A 6,000-nucleotide genomic window follows, 5' to 3' on the forward strand; every position below is an offset into this window, starting at 1 on the left:
TGAGGTGTACTTTTTAAGAATATGATTATGATTATGTTTTGGTACATTGTAAGAATTAGACATTTAAAAAAATGGTCTACCGATTGATAATCAAATTATTCTTTCTATGCTTCTTGTGGAGCAGTTAGCTATGAAACAATTGTATAATATTACCGTTACAGTTTTGATGAAGATGAATCTTAGATTTCTATACTAGAATTAGAAATATGAAAAATACATAACAACAACAATACAGTATGACTTACCCCACTGCTTGGTATGCGACTGTATATAAAGTCATTGTCCTGGACTATATTGGTCACTGACGGTACTTCATCAGTCAGTTCGCAGTATCCCGTGAACTTGTTGTAGTTAAAGGAATAGCACCGAGGAGAATGCCGGACACAGTCGTTATAACAATCTCTGTACCCTGTTCCATTCCTTGTCTTAATGGTATTTCCATTAATCCTTCCAGGTTTTGATGTTTTGAAACAATCTTTTAGATTATCACAATCGCATTTACAATGAGAACAGAACATCAACACGAACAAAGCATATCTGGCAAAGTTCTCAATATATTTCCTCTGATTTGGCATGGTGACCAGCCGACACTAAAACCCAACACATCTAACTGTAGAGGTAGGCTTACGTTGTATTTATATTGTACAAATATCGATCTCGTCGTACTTGTTAAAAATAAGCTGCTTTTACACCAAGAGTATCTTTTGGAAAGTAGCTGCTGTCATATATATCGTTTTTTAAAATGGGATAAAATTTGAGCTGGATTTAAAATGTAAATACTACAAAACTATGTTTGAATACCTTGCTCAATTTACACATCACATGTTTTACTATTCACTAAAAGGGGAGAATTAAACATCCACACATGATATATGAAGAACCTATATATTACTAACGATATATGGTTAATGTATCATACCATTTCAATAGTGAAGTGACAATCTTGTTTCAGTATATACTCATGTAATTAACTTTTAGCCCAATATTGAAAAAAAATATGATAAAAATCAATCATTGGGCTTTTCACCTTCAAATTAAGATTTTGACTTTTTTTTCTGTCGTCCACTAGGTATCAACACTTTAGACAATATGCATACCTGACGTGCTAGCAGTTGCATGGTGTGTCCTAAGCTCAATTTATATTGAAAGGTGCTAATATGTGTGTTTTTAAAGTCTCCAACAGGGAGAAATTAAGCTACCAGTTCATTAATACCATTTTCGAGTTTAAATCGGTTCGAAATGGAAATAATACAGTTGTTAAAGGGCCTGTAATTGTATTATATCAACTTATTTCGCGCTTTTCTCTTGGATTCTGCTTCCAGACAATTTTTACAAAAAATATGATTAAAAAAAAAGATATTGATAAAGATTGAAAGCTTCAATATTTCGCCGAGAAAACCTCACATTATTGTTCTTAACCTTGTCTGTTAGGCCTTTCATCGCTGTACCAGGCAATCGGTAAGTGGTTCTTAAACTGAGTTCCAGTTAATTACTGACTCACAGAAGAACAGATGAAAGACTTTTGTATGAATGGAATGTGCAGGCATCTAACTTTAGAGAAAATTCTACTTTTGATATATTTTCATGCCTGTAAGCGAATTTACACACCAGCAAACAGTCCGGGGTAATTTCTGTTTTGGTCACTGCATGTAAACTTCCGGTTGTCAATATCTAGAGGCTGTGACACAGAAATATGCTGTCAAACCTTGTTCAAAATCATTTTGTAGCTCATTGTTTGCAATATTGCGAAATTTGATCATATGAATTAGTATTTGGCAAATAATTTGTTTACGTTCGTTTTTAACTCCCTTAAAAAAGTTTATGTTCACTTTTAAATGTACAGAATGTGTATAACTTTTATACATAGTCCCGTTTTGATAGACACTGGATTTTAAAGAGACAGCATGTACATTACATGTCAATTTTCTTACAAAAGAACTTAGGAATGTACACCTCTAATACCCCTAATAATTATTTGTCCGTGTACTGGGTTTGGGGCTATGACCGGTCAGAGATACCAATAAACCTTTTCATTTAACATTTTTTAGTTTCTCATACCCCTTAATTTTCTATTGGCAAGATTATCTTTTTTTATAATGTTTTGCAGATTTAACGTTTTATATAACAGTTCTGATATTAAACTTTTTAAAATATTAAGCAAGAGCATCTGTAAAATCAAAATGTATCTATATCGTCGAAGATTTCTGAAATCTACCTAGGTTTAACGTTCACATCATAGCCAAAAGATACAAATGATATTGACATATCAGTTATCCCCATATAAGAGAGAGAGAGAGAGAGAGAGAGAGAGAGAGAGAGAGAGAGAGAATTTATCAATCTGCTTTGAGTTTCAGTAGCTTCAATGCCCAGCACGTGTTAATATTCATGTGTAAAGTTCCTAAAATACATATTCGTGATGTGCAGTATTGACAATAAACTCTATTTGTGGTATATATCTAACAAATAATTTATCATTTGATAAAGGTTCTGCTACGTTAAATGTTATTCCGTAATCATCGTGTCAGCATGAAATATGCAAATACATTGAATTTCGGTAGATTCATCTAGAGATAATGCCAAGCGTATGTCAATATTCACATTAAAGCTCCGAAAATACAGCATCATGTTGAGCATGATTAATAATGTACTTGAAACAGTGAATTTATCATTTAATCAGGTTTCTGCGTCGTTGAGTTGTTTCGTATCAATCAAAACATAATGAAAAATGCAAAGCCTTTAATTAAGATATAGCGATTTCTTTCAAAAATATCTAATGTATGCTAATACTGTCCTTAGAAAAGTTTTAACATTTTAATAAAAAAAAAAAACATTTCCCCTTAAAAGCACGGGGCATATCGATCACTAAGTTGTCTCAAGCATCATAACGTACACGCGTATTGATTACCTTAAGTTGTGTTAAAACTCTGAATGTATACCTGTGTATGGCAACAGTAAAGTTTTTCAGTAAATAAAACAAATGACAGCGTCCGTATCTAAGTTTTTTTTATTGTTTATATTTGATTTTTATCCTTCTTATCAATTGCTGTGTTTGTTTAAGACAGGCCTCCACTGCATGTCATACGCATGCTTATCATGAATGTGTGTGTTTGTTTTAGAAGGCTGTGGTAGGTTTGTGTTTGTCTCTTGTGATAGCGCGGAGCTGATGTCGACTTTGTAGTGCTACCTCACTGAAGCATACTGCCGAAGATACCCAGTAGAACACCCCCGCCCTGTCACATTACACTGATAACGGGCGAACACTATAAATGCCGATTATTAGGCTAAAATATATCAACCGAAATTCTGTCTCGGCTAGTTGTTCAGAAGGGCAAGATCCTAATTTCAGTCGCATCTTACATGTACGAATCATGCAATGGAAACAACTGACACGTGCAACCGGCCGAAGGTGTTATCAGTAATGCACGACTGATAAGTTATAATGGTGTAATTGAATTACTTGGACGTTTGGTTGAACATTCTCCAATATGATGAAGGTTTTGGGTGTTGTCACCTGGTCAATGTATACCGAGTCCATTAAAATGATAGTTTCTGCGCTAAGTTCATCATTTTTGTTTACCCGTTGTCTGTATATACATGTATATAATATCATAATGTGATCGGATGTTTGGTGTCTTCCGTATATAAAGCACTATTATATCGGCGTCCTTGCTGCACTGTCAAAACGACACACAAAATAATTATAATGCAGCTCGGCGCAAACGAGGAGTCCGCCCTTAATTATTTTTTATTCTTCAATCAGACATGGAAAGGCATGAGAGTGACCTGTCCGACATTCTGTTTTTTTTCTCAGGGTATCCACCTCGCCTTTCTATTCGGGTAAGCAAGAGTGATTACAGGATATGAATTGTTTCATAATTGTGTAACAGGACGTCTCTAAATCTATCTAAAATCTAGGCCGAAGGGAATCATATAATGCGTCATCGCTACCTGGAGGATTAATGCAACTGCTAGAGTAAATAAGTTGAATATTAATTGTAATATATACTCTAACGGTGATGTTTATTGTTTTGTTAGGTCAACAAATAGGTATTTCAAAATAAATTTTATTTATGTTTCAATGTATAAATATTTCATTAGTATATTTAACTTTTGATTATTATAAAGGATTATAATTGAAGACGACTTCAATAGTACAATTGGTCACCTTTCTAAAAAGTTTCGCCTTTTACATTTTAGTACTTCATGACAAAATACTAGTGCATAAAGTAGATTAAGTTAATTTACAATGTATTTCCCACATCTATAACAAGTGAAAAAATGAATTACATTAAAAATTGTGCTGGACTCCATTGAAACATTAATAAACTATATAGAGAAACGTATTGACACATACTAATGTTTCTACAATGTGCTTATTGTCTTACAGACAGTTTTACTTTAACCTGGATAAGGACAGTATGCCCTTCTTATTTGGCTCTTTGAGAGCTGATTATCAAGGAGGGATCGCCAGGTATTCCTTGAAAACGTTTGTATGTGTCAGGGAAAGGGGACAGGTCAACAAATGTCCGAAAGGGAAACATTGTTGCCAAGATATAAATTTGGAAGAAAAACGTGCTTTAGAATGATAAGAAACGCGATCATGTTGCAATTGGGACGGCAGATATAGTTCATACCTCCTACAGAAGGATTGGAACCAAGGGTGCATATTGATAGTCTATTGAATCGCTGTATATAGATTATCGATTCAACATTATGTCCTTGATCTGTCATTTAACATAGACGCAACGTAAAACATCGGTTTTACAAGAACACTTTTACAACTTCATATAAGTGTATATAACTGTGATGTTAGATTGTGCAATGAAAGAGTATGTTTGTAGATTAAAGACAAATATTAAACTTCGTTTAAAAAGATGAAATGTTTGAAAAGTGCATTAACGACTTTTCTCCGTCAGTAAATAACATTTCCGTTCCAAGGTAAACGACAAAGTCTTACGAAATATTAATTGTGCGTACCAAAACTCATTTAAAAATAATGAATGTAAACATTTATAGCGTTGAGAAAATATAGCTACGACTTTAAAAGTTCATGTTTAATCTGTGTCTAAGGTCTTCTTCATTGCCCAGTGTCTGAAGATGAGACGACGCTCTATAATGTGAACGCATTCCATTGTATAATGCCTTATATACGGATATTAAAGTTAATATTTTGTTATAAAGAAGAAAAGTATACTAAAATAAATGGTTTGGTGAAGGGAATAAGTTGTAAACGATTTTTTCATGGACGGACTTAATGTTTTATTATATACCCTATTTCGTCCATCATAAACAAGGTCAGCAGTACTAGTGGTGGTTTCTATTATTAATCAACTACAGAAAATTTCTTTCACTAATGACTTTCTCCAGATAGCGCCATCTGTTTTATGAATTTCTGATTAAATGTGATTGCAAAAAACGTGTTGACACCTTTTGACCTAAGATAAGTAGGATAGTTGTCAGAAAACGGTGCTGTCATATATTTAGTTCAAATATTCCAATTCCGAAATCCGATTGGAATTGAAATATAGATTATGAGTCGTTATAGGTAGTGCCATACTTCAGTTAAGTTTTTTCCATGGCTTCCAACGGGACAAATTATTAGAATTTGCAACACATCTACTTATCTACCTCGAAAACCTGAACCATCTAGATAGCATCTTTTGACAATTAGCATATGTTCCTTTGCGAATGATTTTCTTATAAGGCATAGTAGAATTGTTTTCAAAATGAAATTTCATCATTTTCACACTGTGTCATTCCTGAATAAGAAAACATCAGTGATAAAGTACCGCGTAAAATTGTGTCGGCAACGAAACTTAAATAAACAGTGCAGTGTAAAATAGATAAATGTAATAAAACGTCAGACAGCTAGATGCATTTATAATACATGTCTCTAATATAACAACAATGAAGCATCTAATCTAAAAGTCGCCTTCTTTTGCAAAGTTAAGAAAAACATATATTATTTATTTATTATTTACCTTTTCCGCTTCCCAGCCA

The sequence above is a fragment of the Pecten maximus genome, chromosome 19, assembly GCF_902652985.1.
Source record: "Pecten maximus chromosome 19, xPecMax1.1, whole genome shotgun sequence".
Lineage (NCBI taxonomy): Eukaryota > Metazoa > Mollusca > Bivalvia > Pectinida > Pectinidae > Pecten > Pecten maximus.